This window comes from Ranitomeya variabilis, chromosome 3 (genome assembly GCF_051348905.1).
Source record: "Ranitomeya variabilis isolate aRanVar5 chromosome 3, aRanVar5.hap1, whole genome shotgun sequence".
Lineage (NCBI taxonomy): Eukaryota > Metazoa > Chordata > Amphibia > Anura > Dendrobatidae > Ranitomeya > Ranitomeya variabilis.
In genome coordinates this window covers 502,637,172-502,653,094 of record NC_135234.1, presented here as the reverse complement: position 1 = coordinate 502,653,094, position 15,923 = coordinate 502,637,172, and positions in this window count along the sequence as shown.

Below are 15,923 nucleotides of genomic sequence, written 5' to 3'. Positions count from 1 at the left end.
AAATCATACAAAAAGGACTAGCTCTTGGAAGATGGGAACTCGAGCTGACTGTGAGCTAAACCTATCGCACAACTAACAGTGGCCGGGTAGCGTGCCTACGTTTTATCCCTAGACGCCCAGCGCCAGCCGGAGAACTGACTGACCCTAGCAGAGGAAAATACAGACCTGGCTTACCTCTAGAGAAATTTTCCCCAAAAGGCAGACAGTAGCCCCCACATATATTGTCGGTGATTTCAGAGGAAATTGACATACGAAGTATGAAGATAGGTTTAGCAAATTGAGGTCCGCTTACTAGATAGTAGGAAGACAGAAAAGGGAACTTCACAGTCAGCTGAAAACCCTTTTAAAACACCATCCTGAAATTACTTTAAGACTCTAATATCAACTCATGACACCAGAGTGGCAATTTCAGCTCACAAGAGCTTCCAGCCTCAGAAATAATCAATCACAGAGAACTGGAACAAAAATGCAAAACAAACTTAGGACTACAAGTCCAACTTAGCTGATAGTAGTCTAGGAGCAGGAACATGCAACAGAAAGGCTTCTGGTAACATTGTTGGCCGGCATAGAAATGACTGAGGAGCAAGGTTAAATAGAAAACTCCCACATCCTGATGGAAACAGGTGAACAGAGGAGATGAAGCACACAAGTGCAGTACCACCAGAAACCACCGGGGGAGCCTAGAAACCAAATTCACAACAGCTATGCAAGGGACTGGCCCAGGGCAGTAGTCAGCCGACGACACCTGGCTCTCTGTGCCCTGGCCTCCCCTCACAGGAAAATTATCACCTTTAGTCAGCATACCTGTGTCTTCAGGTCCGGCTCCTTTTGTATCTTCCCTTTGCTGCGGGAGACTCTCTCCAGGCTGATTTGCATTAATTGAGACACAGTCCATTTCAACTTCAACAAGAACATCTTTACTAGGTTCTTCACACAGTACATCCAAAGTTTTCACAGCTTTTACAACAGGCTTCATAAAACAATGTTCCTTTCCTTACCCTGTACTTCTCTCATGGTCACATAGCATGGGCCCAGGTTGGGCCATCCCTGGCAGCTCCTCAGCATCCTCCCTGCACCGCTCTGCTACGGATATGTAGCTCTTGGTCTGTTTTTCCCCAGACACAAGATCATTAGTTTCCGTAGCCAGAAGCCACTTGGAGAGCGACCCGCCCTTCTGTGCTGTTTCCTGCGCTTGTACCACATCTCTACTGTCCAAACTCATTGCACCTGTAGATTCTTCCAGTCGTTTCGCCCCAGACTTGAGAGTCTCTACCGAAGCGATGAGTTGCCACATACTGGAACTGCTATTGGCCCCCAACTGTACTGTCCTGATGCTCTGGGTGACTGAGCCCCACTACTTTAACATTTTGTGGCTGCTGTGGAGCCCTGGGCCTATAGCCCATGTGGACCATTCGGGCGTCACTCCCCCTCTGACCCTATCCTAACACAGCAACTTACCATACAGCAGCCCCTCCTACTGTTAACCATCTATTAACTCTATACACTATCTAAGAGCTGTGTGCACTAAAATGCCCCCATCTAGTGGCTATAAACGGGTACTACACTGTCTCTATCCACTAAACATTTACAATAGAAAATATGTACATTGCAGCAACAGTAAATACATACAACATGGGACATTTTAACAGTAGCACAAATCAGCAATAAAGCATTACATTAAACAGAGCATACGGTATGGGTATGAGTAAGGAAGCAAAACATGGTAATACACATAATAGTGTAGCAGTACCAGATTAAGGAGTGATAATACACCAAGTTAGTGTAGCAGTATCACATTGTACAGACAAATATACATAAAAGGCAAAAAGGAACAAAACAATGCATCATGTCCCCTACAGCTACATCACAATATACATAAATGTAGTCATGTCACTTTTTAAAGGGACCTATTTTGAGCCCAGAAAGGTATTGTGTTTTGGAGATGCTGCAATAAAGGAATCTTATTGGATTCCTACCACAATCTGTATCCCTCATTGTTCCAACTATATATACAACGTTTTGAGGGATGCCACATCCAGGCATCTTATTCAACACTAGATGGTGGCCCGATTCAAACGCATCGGGTATTCTAGAACATGTATAGCAGTATATAGCACAGCCCATGCAGTATATAACACAGCCCACGTAGTATATAACACAGGCCACGCAGTATATAACACAGCCCACGTAGTACATAACACAGCCCACGTAGTATATAACACAGCCACCTAGTATATGGCACAGCCATGTAGTATATTGCCCAGCCACGCAGTATATAGCACAGCCCATGTAGTATATAGCACAGAGGTGTAGTATATAACACAGGCCATGCAGTATATAACACAGGCCATACAGTATATAACACAGCCCATGCAGTATATAACACAGCCCACGCAGTATATAACACAGCCCACGCAGTATATAACACAGCCCACGTAGTATATAGCAATGTGGGCACCATATCCCTGTTAAAAAAAAGAATTAAAATAAAAAATAGTTATATACTCACCTTCCGTCAGCCCCTGGATCCAGGCCAGATGATTAGTGATGCTCCTTGCGATTCTCCGGTCCCAAGAATGCATTGCGGCAATAACACGTGATTATGTAGCGGTCTCGCGAGACCGCTACGTCATCTTTGGTCATTGCCGAAATGCATTCTTGGGACCGGAGCGTCGCGAGGAGCGGGAAAGGCGCCGGAAGGTGAGAATATAATGATTTTTTATTTTTTTTATTATTTTTAACATTATATGTTTTTACTATTGATGCTGCATAGGCACCATCAATAGTGAAAAGTTGGTCACACAGGGTTAACAGCAGCGTTAACGGACTGCATTACACCGCGTTATGCCGCGGTGTAAGGCAGTCCGTTTAACGGACTGCTAAAACCCTATGTGGCCGCTGACTGGAGGGGGCACTGACTGGAGGAGAGTAGGGAGGGGCCAATTCGCGGTCGGACTGTGGTTGTCGCTGATTGGTCGCGGCCAGCCGGCCACGACCAATCAGCGACCCGGGATTTCCACAACAGACAGACAGACAGATAGACAGAAGTTAGAAAAAGACGGAAGTACACCTTAGGCAATTATATATATAGATGTTGTATTCCAAGCTTTCAAACCTTATAGTTTAATGTTTAATGTTTTTTCAAAAAGTGTTTTAGATTTTTTTAAAAATCCACTGGGTGGATGGCGCCCTTCAGATGGAGATCAAAGATAAAATGTTTATTTTGTTTTATATCATAGGAATCATTTATCCAAATTGTGCTAAAACATTTGTCTCTTTCTCTTAGCTCATCACTGGTATATTATATTTATCTTGCCCTTTTGTTAATGTGACCTGTTTAAGTGATACCTCACATTTCCCTTAACACTTCTCTCTACTTTCCCAACCTCATTTTTACTGTGTTTTAGGGAATACATTACTAATTACTGCAATGCAGCTAAACACACTTAAAGGTTAAACTTACTATGATATTCTTGCAAACTTCTTAACTTTAGGCACATTGCTTATTTTTTAATTAAAAGCATATTTACTTTTCTTTGTGACATGCATGAAATGAATATGAAGCCTTATCATTCATCAAAGAACCAAAGGATCTTAAAAGAGTGCACAGCATGCCAGGCATAGCTTATGATGGCCAATTTATTTAAAATGTCAGGCCCAAATGCTTCAGCATGTTGAGCTATAATGCTGCTGCAACGTCAGAAAATGCACAGGTGAAGGTCTTACCGTGTCTGGTTAAAGTCAAAAGGCCATTGCACGCCATATAGTGCATCAACGATAACTGGTTGTCTGAGTTTTGTGCTCATTTTTATCAATAATTTAACAATATTTTTGGAAATATATAGACTTCGGTTCAGTTCCACAGGTGGACTTTATTTTTATACATTTCCTACATTTGGAATTTACTCCAGATTGGTTAACAAATATAGCACTGAAAACAAACTGCTAATATGAACCTGGTCTTTTTATTAGCAAGCCTCAAAGAAGCTTTGTTATTTGCCTGAATTTTGAGCATAGTAAACAGTTTTGATTAGAGTTGAACAGATGACTTCATGCAACTGTGGTCCACAGTCCAGGTCCATGCTCTTTGGCTGCGGACAGGCGCTTTGCGAATTTCCTTACCCTCTGGGATCCCAGGCTCTGCACATATGATTCACCAGGCCAGAAAATCAAATGCTGTGGATGATTTTCATGTAATTATTATTAGTACTTTTGAGTGTGGTTTCATACATCTGTTTCAAAAATTCTGTGGTTATCGTCGGTTTATTTCTATCATCTTTTGCCATCTTTTTGCAGCAAACTTTTGCAGCTAGTTATTAGCTGTGAGTCATTTGGAAAATATGAATACACACTGCAAACTGTGCAGATTTTTCAAAGCGTTTCTCCATACTCATTAGGCTCATCAGATGAGGTGGTCCTAAGCCCCCAACCCATGTATGTACATGGATCCCAGGCACTGATGCAGCAGCAGGAAGGCATGTGTAGAGCAAGGACTTGGAACACTAGAGGCCACAGGCAGTCAGGTGCAGAAAAGACGCAGGAATGACTGAGACAATGCAAGCAAATGCAAGCTAGGAACAGATACAGGTGCACAGCCAAGACAAAACAGGACTAAGAGACATACAGTAGGTGTGTGTGTTAGTGGGCTGTCCAGTCTAAAATTAAAAGTCTGCAGTCACTCCGTGTGACTGCAGACTTTTGAATCTCCCCAGATAGGGCTGGCTCCCGGTTTTTGTCGGGCCCTGGGGAAAGAGTTTCAGTAGGTCCTTTTAACACATACCACAATTCGTGATGCACTGATATGGGAGAGAAATAAAGGTATAGTACACTATAGAATAAATATGAGCATCCACCTACACTGTGCCCCAGTGAGGTGGTCCTAAGCCCCCGATCCATGTATGTACATGGATCCCAGGCACTGATGCAGCAGCAGGAAGGCATGTGTAGAGCGAGGACTTGGAACACTAGAGGCCACAGGCAGTCAGGTGCAGAAAAGACGCAGGAATGACTGAAACAATGCAAGCAAATGCAAGCTAGGAACAGATACAGGTGCACAGCCAAGACAAAACAGGACTAAGAGACATACAGTAGGTGTGTGTGTTAGTGGGCTGTCCAGTCTAAAATTAAAAGTCTGCAGTCACTCCGTGTGACTGCAGACTTTGAATCTCCCCAGATAGGGCTGGCTCCCGGTTTTTGTCGGGCCCTGGGGAAAGAGTTTCAGTAGGTCCTTTTAACACATACCACGATTCGTGATGCACTGATATGGGAGAGAAATAAAGGTATAGTACACTATAGAATAAATATGAGCATCCACCTACACTGTGCCCCAGAATAAATAATTGCCCCACACTTTGCTCTTTGTGCAAAAGACCCCACATTGTCTCTCTTATGTCACATAGTGTCCACACTGTCCACTCCTATAAAATATTCCCATCATATTGTTCCACTTGTTTTACTATCATTACCACCATACTGCACGCCCTGGTGAACTACAAATGGTGCATTGTTTTTCATTTTGAGATATACCCAAAACACCTTCCTTCTTTATGAGCTATGACCTCCACATTGTTTTCCCCAATGCTGATTCCCCCTCACTATGCCTCTGCTCTATATTGAGGTGAACAAAGACGTGAGCACTGCTATGGTGGTGCACAGGTAGGTTCCCACACCATCATATCATGAATATAAAAGAACCTGGCACTCAACTTAAATGCGTGTGACTTGAACAATTTATTGCGTAGTACCAAAAACGTTTCGGTCTTATTTGACCTTCTTCAGTTACTACAGTACATAAGAAATTAGATAGATAATCCAATAAGAAAAAAATAAGTAAACAAAAATAATGAAATAGGAGGGGAATAAGGGGAAAAAACAAACAAAGTATATACAAAATGTAGAATCGGTCATATTTTAGATATTTGAAAAATGCAAAGAAACCATATAATAAACCTATTCCCAATTCCAGATACATTATAATGGAGGCAGAGAGGAGAAATATAGACTGGCGTACCGTACTTAGAGTGAAAATTGCGTGGAGCGCCCCCAGATGCAGGGCCGTGGGGTACTCGGTACTGGGCCTCTCTGTCTCAGTTCTGGGGTTGTCACGGTGGCTAGACCCGGTCCATGACCCTGCTAAGGGGCGTCCAATGAAAGGTGTGATGATGGTGCGTGGTGTAGGTCGCGGTGAATAACGAGGACACAGGGTTGCAGTCTCTTTACCTCTTTACTGAAGGCTTCAGGATCCTCAATCCAGAGTACTGTTAACAGGGCTAGCTGAGACCGGCCGGTCCGAAGGCACCTCCAGAGTTCCCTTTGCAGGTGGAAATCTATGCCTACCTTCTAGCGCCTGTGTGTTGTAGTACTTCCCTGCTGAGCACCACGGGATAGTCCTCACAACTGTTGTGTCTGTTTCTGATGTTCTTTCTCACAACTTATATCTGTTCTGATGTTCTTCTCCATCCCCCAGATGATATGGCTAGGACGCACCCGTATGACGGGTAGGCCTGGAGTTCTTCCGGGACCCTAGTGACGCCCCTCTCCCACAGTTGCCCCCTATGTCTGCTTAGGTGATTTAGGTGAGACAGCCAACCTATAATTAACTGTCCTGCCGTTGGTTTGAAGTAATGCTTGGAGCCCAATACTTCCTCGGCATTCCGGCCACCGGCTACGCGCCTCAGTAGGATGTTGCCTCGATCTTATGGCACGACTCCTACTGGTGTTATCTCCTTTTTGCTGTGATCTCGTTTCTCACTCTTCACAATAAACCTCGCTTCTTGTCCTTTCTTGAGATACCGCCGCAATGTAGTGCAGGTGCGGTTCCTTAACGCTCTGTCTTATTCGCTAGGCCTCTGTCAGGATCCCACCCCTGACAGGGACCCCCCTGAATCTTTCCCCGCAACACCCTCTGCCACAGGATGTTGCCTGGTTCCAACCCAGTCAGCTTCTAACTAACTTCCTATCCAACCCCCAGTTTTACCAGATTGTGAGGAGTGGCCTAATACATAGTACCCTTTGCTCCCCCTGGAGGCCAGACTGTGAAGTGTATTTGCAGCGCCCCAGAGTCCTGGTCATTGCAGTACTGTTGCTTCGCCACTAAGGGGGGCTATGGTACGTCTGATGGCACTGAAGGAGTTCACCTGACCAGGTATCACAGACACCAATACACTTCACGGTCTGGCCTCCCGGGGGAGCTAAGGGTGCTATGTATTAGGCCACTCCTCACAATCTGGTAAAACTGGGGGTTAGATAGGAAGTTAGACAGAAGCTGACTGGGTTGGAACCAGGCAACATCCTGTGGCAGAGGGTGTTGCAGGGGAAGATTCAGGGGGGTCCCTGTCAGGGGTGGGATCCTGACAGAGGCCTAGCAAACAGAAAGAACGTTACGGGACCGCACCTGCACTTCATTGCGGCGGTACCCCAAGAAAGGACAAGAAGCAAGGTATAAGAAGCAAGGTATATTGTGAAGAGTGAGAAACGAAATCAATGCAACAAGGAGAAACACCAGTAGGAGTCGTGCTGTAAGACGAGGCAACATCCTACTGAGGTGCGTAGCCGGTGGCCGGAAACGCCGAGGAAGTATTGAGCTCCAGGCCTTACTTCAAACCTACGGCAGGACAGTCAGTTATAGGCGGGCTGTCTCACTCAAATCACCTAAGCAGACATAGGGGGTAACAGTTGGAGAGGGGCGACTCTAGGGTCCCGGAAGACCTCCAGGCCTACCCGTCATACGGGTGCGTCCTAGCCATATCATCTGGGGGACGAAGAAGAACATCAGAATTAGTTGTGAGGGAACTTCAGAAACAGACACAACAGTTGTGAGGACTATCCCGTGGTGCTCAGCAGGGAAGGACTACAACACACAAGCGCTAGAAGGAAGGCACAGATTTCCACCTGCAAAGGGAACTCTGGAGGTGCCATTGGACCGGCCGGTCTCAGACAGCCTTGTTAACCGTACTCCGGATTGAGGATCCTGAAGCCTTCAGTAAAGAGGTAAAGAGATTGCAACCTGGTGTCCTCATTATTCACCGCGACCTGCACCACACCACAACAACATCACTCTCCATTTTCACTGGACGCCCCTCAGCAGGGTCACGGACCGGGGCATAGCCCCCGTGACAACCCCAGAACCGAGACAGAGAGGCCCGGTACCGGGTACCCCTCGGCCCTGCGGCAGTGGGGGCGCTCCAACTTGGCGTCACGAACAGGATCTACTTAAGCCTGAAGAATCAGGTCAATCAGGTCATGTGTGCCTTGGGACTGTGATTTATTGTGCTTGGACTGTGACTTATTGCAAAGACTGTGTATCGCCACTTGCCGCCAAGAGTTCCCGCCAAAAACCGCCACCATTGCAGCGCCACAGGGAGCGCAGAGGAAGAAGAAGGGCGTACCATGGGAGGAGACTACCAAAGCGGCGCCAAAAGCAGCGACCGCCCCCTCCGACTTTTGCTGCGAGATGACGACCTGCCCAGAAATGGAGAGGAATCGCCCCCTGGCTTGCAACGGCAAGAGCCGAGACCAGAGTGTCCTCGCCCTCAAAGAAATGGCGGAGTCAGGTGCATGCACGGCTGCCGATCTCGAGACAGCGAAGGTGACCAGCGAGTCCCTGAGCGGCGACGCAGTGACTCCGGGTTATCCCCACCAACCGGAGACGGACCTGAACCCACCAGAGTTGAAGGACTTGAACTCCTTGGAGCCACCGGCGGAGGAGCCGAACCCACCTATCCCGACCACGGAGCCAGCAGGTGCAGAGCCATGGAGAGTGGAGCCATATCGGGAGGCCGCCTCGGAGGAGCCGCGGTCCGGGCTGCAGCCGATTCCAGTGTCCTCGTCAACGGAACAGATCGACACCGGTGGAACCACATCAGATGCGGGTATGGGAAGCGTCCCTGTTCCCCCGACCAATCCTGCTCTCCTGACCAATCCCGCTCCTGTGACTGCTCCTCACCCCAACAATGACCGGTTCCTCTCAGCGGAGCTGGTGGTGCTCACCCCCGACACGATGGGGAAGCTGGTGCCTCCACTACCGACCAAGATGGGGGAACCCCTAGATGTGAGCTTAGAAGGGGTGATTTTCCCATTGGATACCCCCCGGATTGGGCCAGATGGAGCCCGGGAGGAGGGCCGCACCCTTGCTGTGCTCACTTGGGAACAATATAAACAATGCTTGATCCTACATTGGAAAAACCGAAAAGAGACAGAACAAACTGACACACCAAAAGTGCAACACCCAAAGCTTGCGCACGGCAGGAAAGACGTGGTAAAGCGGGGAACTGTGCTGGCCTTTCACCCAAAGCGGGGTTGGGGCTCCATACAGGAACCGGGACTACCGACTGACGTCTTCGTTACCAGTTACCATGTGAAGACTCCCTTCCGCAACCGATATGGTGACCCATTATTGCAAAGGGGGGACCAGGTGACCTACACCCGCCACTGGAGTGCACAAGGATGGTGGAATGTCCAACGATGTGGGCCTGAGGAGGTGTCACCTGTTGCCCCGACCATGACCGATCCGGACTTGACAGATCTTGCTACTATCGCCACAGTACGCCTTGTTGCGGCTACCGAGCTTGCAGCCAGGGTTAGCCTTCGAATCCAGACACCGGGTGATCTGACTGCACCCGAGAGACCAACCACCGACACCGCATCAACCGGAGACCAGGGACCGAAGCCGCCGCAGTCAGGAGACGTCCACTATCGGCTGATGTCTTGCAACTTACTATGAAGCCCTAAAGCTCGACAAACTGTATATAGTTAACTGTTCGTCTTTCTATGTGTCTTCTTGCTGCTACAACCCGACTAGGGTTAACTCTTAAAGGGATCCCTTAGTTTACCCGGGATCCCTATTTTTGCCTTTTTGTTTTGTTTCTTGTTCATCATTGTTGAAAAGAACTGCTGGATCATGAACACTGCATGATCACAAACTCATTGTAAATAGTTTGCACCTTCTTAAAGGTGCTCCCTACTGGTTTTACAACAAAGAGAACTCTTTGCGAAGAAACTGCTCCTGGGAACAGCATTGGAGTTCCTGTTTACACGGACTGGCAGCAGGAGTAGCTGCACTACCTCCAAGAGACTTGGTTCTCTCTTAAAGGGAACGTTCACCAATAGCACTTAAGGTGTAATGATGTCTTAAACGAAGAAGAAATAATGCTTACATGTAAAAGTTATATGTAGTTAGTTAGTTGATTGTAAGAAATGTTTAATAATGTGTTAGAGAATGAGGACAGGAAGTGAACCCGTACGGGGTTGGTCGGTGAGTCCTCCTAGGAGCCATGCAGAGATGGCTCAGTGATCTTGAACTGAGAGAAGGTAGCAGAAAGGCAGTAGGCCCGGATGAGGAATGGGGCGGTCCTGCAAAAGAGCGAGAGGCAGTAGGCCTGGGGCAGATAGACAGGCGGTCCTGCGAATGTAAAGTGGGAAAATGAAGAAAAGTTGATTAGCCTTGTAGTGTTTTATAGTAAGCCGTTAGTGGATTCAGCTTATACGTCCTTAGAGGCAAAGTTAAATTATTATTCAGAAGTTGCACTAAGTAGAATACCCAGTTGGGTAATAGAAGTTATTTATAGTATGTTATTTAAAATATTTAACCATGTTTGTAACGTTCAAGTGTCCTCACCTCCCATAAAGGGAAGCTCTGTTCAAATCTACTTATTGTTGCATTTCAAAAATTGTATGTCTTTTTGCTGACATGTATTGTTGTTTTCTTCCCAGTCCAGGAGTACTGGATTTAACCGGGGGGGAGTGCAGCGCCCCAGAGTCCTGGTCGTTCCAGTACTGTTGGTCCGCCACTAAGGGGGGCTATGGTACGTCTGATGGCACTGAAGGAGTTCACCTGACCAGGTATCACAGACACCAATACACTTCATGGTCTGGCCTCCAGGGGGAGCTAAGGGTGCTATGTATTAGGCCACTCCTCACAATCTGGTAAAACTGGGGGTTAGATAGGAAGTTAGACAGAAGCTGACTGGGTTGGAACCAGGCAACATCCTGTGGCAGAGGGTGTTGCAGGGGAAGATTCAGGGGGGTCCCTGTCAGGGGTGGGATCCTGACAGAGGCCTAGCAAACAGAAAGAACATTACGGGAGCTCGCCTGCACTTCATTGCGGCGGTACCCCAAGAAAGGACAAGAAGCGAGGTATATTGTGAAGAGTGAGAAACGAGATCAACGCAACAAGGAGAAACACCAGTAGGAGTCGTGCTGTAAGACGAGGCAACATCCTACTGAGGCGCGTAGCCAGTGGCCGGAAATGCCGAGGAAGTATTGATACTGATGTCTGTTTTTCCAGAGTCATCTTTACTGAGGCATCGCAATCACATCATTACCACCCACTATTATGGATGACACAGGAATGCTCACCAATGCCACAGCGCCTTAAGCGCTCACTGAGCATATTATAAGTGATCACTTCACTTAGAGCCACATTCTTGCTCTGTACAGCACTGTGGACCCACATCCTATCACTTCTTTCAACTCCCTATTGGACAATCTCTCCATGCCAATCACGGCATCACAGTGACGCACTTCCAGTATGTCATTTCCGGTCGACGCTGTGAGCTCACTTAATGGGCGCACTGTCAGGACTTCCTTACTCCGGCACATGCACTGACAAGCGGTGGACACCGCGTCAAGCTCCGGACGGCAACAGGTAATCAGCGCACCACTGCCCATACACAGCGCTATGCAGCAACACACAACGCTTTACACCAAGAAGCCCAGGAGCTTCAGCCGGCTTCCTAGCATGGTAACTTATAATATTCAAAAATACCTCCTCTCTCCACAGCTCTCAGCCCACCCCATGAGCAGGGCACCGGTACCCCAGGTAACCATCACCTATTCGGGGCACATACGGTATTCCCTTTTATCTGACACCATTACCCATTCGCACTATTTACTCCCCAGTGATTCTAACCATACCCACTGGACAGATGCACAAAGCGCCACGCAATTTTCACTCTAAGTACGGTACGCCAGTCTATATTTCTCCTCTCTGCCTCCATTAGAATGTATCTGGAATTGGGAATAGGTTTATTATATGGTTTCTTTGCATTTTTCAAATATCTAAAATATGACCGATTCTACATTTTGTATATACTTTGTTTGTTTTTTCCTCTTATTCCCCTCATTATTTTTGTTTACTTTTTTTTTTTTATTGATTTATCTATCTAATTTCTTATGTACTGTAGTAACTGAAGAAGGTCAAATAAGACCGAAACATTTTTGGTACTACGCAATAAATTTTTCAAGTCACATGCATTTAAGTTGAGTTCCAGGTTCTTTTATATTCTGCTCCATATTGAGACCCCTCTTTACACTGTCCTCCCACTCCTTACTGAGCCTCCTTATACACTGTCCTCCTAATGCTGCCCCTTCTCTATTTTGATCCCCATACTGCCCCTCCTTCATAGACAGCCCCCCATACTGCACCATCTCCAGTCACAGACTCCCATTATACGACAACACATTCCTGGCATGTTGTTTGCAGGATGCGTGATGCCCATTTCTACTTTCCTGATGAGTGATAGATACGAAACGCGTTGGAAGTTCTCTTGAGGGGGGACAGCAACCAGCATAATAGGAAGGACAACAAGGGTGTTTATGGGTTACCTCGTTCAAATTGCTGGGTGAGACTGTTCCATTTATTAATATACTATGCCATTTATGGCATATTGCAAATGGTATAGTGACACCTCTTGATAGTGTAACTCAATGCACGAGATACATGGAACTTGGTGTCACTATACCTTGACCATAGTTATTGTAAGTTAATGCTGTTATTATTTGCATGACGCTTACTATAATAGGTGTATTATGATTTAGACATTATATATTTTCTCTAGCAGCTCCTCAATACTGTGTCTCGTCGATTCACTACTACACACAGCATGATTCACAAGTATACACTGTTATCTGTGGTACACGTACCTTTCTTGGACATTATGAGGATAAACAAGGTACAGTGGGTATGGAAAGTATTCCTACCCCTTTAAATTTTTCACTCTTTGTTTCATTGCAGTCATTTGGTAAATTCAAAAAAGTTCATTTTTTTCTCATTAACCCCTTCACCCCCAAGGGTGGTTTGCACGTTAATGACCGGGCCAATTTTTACAATTCTGACCACTGTCCCTTTATGAGGTTATAACTCTGGAACGCTTCAACAGATCCCAGTGATTCTGACACTGTTTTCTCGTGACATATTGTACTTCATGATAGTGGTAAAAATTCTGTGATAGTACCTGCGTTTATTTGTGAAAAAAACGGAAATTTGGCAAAAATTTCGAAAATTTCGCAATTTTCCAACTTTGAATTTTTATGCAATTAAATCACAGAGATATGTCACACAAAATACTTAATAAGTAACATTTCCCACATGTCTACTTTACATCAGCACAATTTTGGAACCAAAATTTTTTTTTGTTAGGGAGCTATAAGGGTTAAAAGTTGACCAGCAATTTCTAATTTTTACAACACCATTTTTTTTTAGGGACCACATCTCATTTGAAGTCATTTTGAGGGGTCTATATGATAGAAAATACCCAAGTGTGACACCATTCTAAAAACTGCACCCCTCAAGGTGCTCAAAACCATATTCAAGAAGTTTATTAACCCTTCTGGTGCTTCACAGGAATTTTTGGAATGTTTAAATAAAAATGAACATTTAACTTTTTTTCACAAAAAATTTACTTCAGCTCCAATTTGTTTTATTTTACCAAGGGTAACAGGAGAAAATGGACCCCAAAGGTTGTTGTACAATTTGTCCTGAGTACGCCGATACCCCATATGTGGGGGTAAACCACTGTTTGGGCGCATGACAGAGCTCGGAAGCGAAGGAGCGCCATTTGACTTTTCAATGCAAAATTGACTGGAATTGAGATGGGACGCCATGTTGCGTTTGGGGAGCCCCTGATGTGCCTAAACATTGAAACCCCCCACAAGTGACACCATTTTGGAAAGTAGACCCCCTAAGGAACTTATCTAGAGGTGTGGTGAGCACTTTGACCCACCAAGTGCTTCACAGAAGTTTATAATGCAGAACCGTAAAAATAAAAAATCATATTTTTTCACAAAAATTATCTTTTCACCCCCAATTTTTTATTTTCCCAAGGGTAAGAGAAGAAATTGGACCCCAAAAGTTGTTGTACAATTTGTCCTGAGTACGCCGATACCCCATATGTGGGGGTAAACCACTGTTTGGGCGCATGACAGAGCTCGGAAGCGAAGGAGCGCCATTTGACTTTTCAATGCAAAATTGACTGGAATTGAGATGGGACGCCATGTTGCGTTTGGGGAGCCCCTGATGTGCCTAAACATTGAAACCCCCCACAAGTGACACCATTTTGGAAAGTAGACCCCCTAAGGAACTTATCTAGAGGTGTGGTGAGCACTTTGACCCACCAAGTGCTTCACAGAAGTTTATAATGCAGAACCGTAAAAATAAAAAATCATATTTTTTCACAAAAATTATCTTTTCACCCCCAATTTTTTATTTTCCCAAGGGTAAGAGAAGAAATTGGACCCCAAAAGTTGTTGTACAATTTGTCCTGAGTACGCTGATACCCCATATGTGGGGGTAAACCACTGTTTGGGCGCATGGGAGACCTCGGAAGGGAAGGAGCGCCGTTTGACTTTTCAATGCAAAATTGACAGGAATTGAGATGGGACGCCATGTTGCGTTTGGAGAGCCACTGATGTGCCTAAACATTGAAACCCCCCACAAGTGACACCATTTTGGAAAGTAGACCCCCTAAGGAACTTATCTAGATGTGTTTTGAGCGCTTTGACCTACCAAGGGCTTCACAGAAGTTTATAATGCAGAGCCGTAAAAATAAAACAAAATTTTTTTCCCACCAAAATTATTTTTTAGCCCCCAGTTTTGTATTTTCCCGAGGGTAACGGGAGAAATTGGACCCCGAAAGTTGTTGTCCAATTTGTCCTGAGTGCGCTGATACCCCATATGTGGGGGGGAACCACCGTTTGGACGCATGGAAGGGCTCGGAAGGGAAGGAGCGCCATTTGGAATGCAGACTTAGATGGAATGGTCTGCAGGCGTCACATTGCGTTTGCAGAGCCCCTAATGTACCTAAACAGTAGAAACCCCCCACAAGTGACACCATGTTGGAAACTAGACCCCCTAAGGAACTTATCTAGATGTGTGGTGAGCGCTTTGACCCACCAAGGGCTTCACAGAAGTTTATAATGCAGAGCCGTAAAAATAAAACCAATAATTTTTCCCACCAAAATTATTTTCTAGCCCCCAGTTTTGTATTTTTCCGAGGGTAACAGGAGAAATTGGACCCCCAAAGTTGTTGTCCAATTTGTCCTGAGTGCGCTGATACCCCATATGTGGGGGGGAACCACCGTTTGGATGCATGGAAGGGCTCGGAAGGGAAGGAGCGCCATTTGGAATGCAGACTTAGATGGAATGGTCTGCAGGCGTCACATTGCGTTTGTAGAGTCCCTAATGTACCTAAACAGTAGAAGCCCCGCACAAGTGACCCCATTTTGGAAACTAGACCCCCCAAGGAACTTATCTAGATGTGTTGTAAGAACTTTGAACCCCCAAGTGTTTCACTACAGTTTATAACGCAGAGCCGTGAAAATAAAAAAATCCTTTTTTTTTCCCACAAAAATTATTTTTTAGCCCCCAGTTTTGTATTTTCCCAGGGGTAACAGGAGAAATTGGACCCCAAAGGTTGTTGTCCTATTTGTCCTGAGTACGCTGATACCCCATATGTTGGGGTAAACCCCTGTTTGGGCACACGGGAGAGCTCGGAAGGGAAGGAGCACTGTTTTACTTTTTCAACGCAGAATTGGCTGGAATTGAGATCGGACGCCATGTCGCGTTTGGAGAGCCCCTGATGTGCCGAAACAGTGGAAAACCCCCAATTATAACTGAAACCCTAATCCAAACACACCCCTAACCCTAA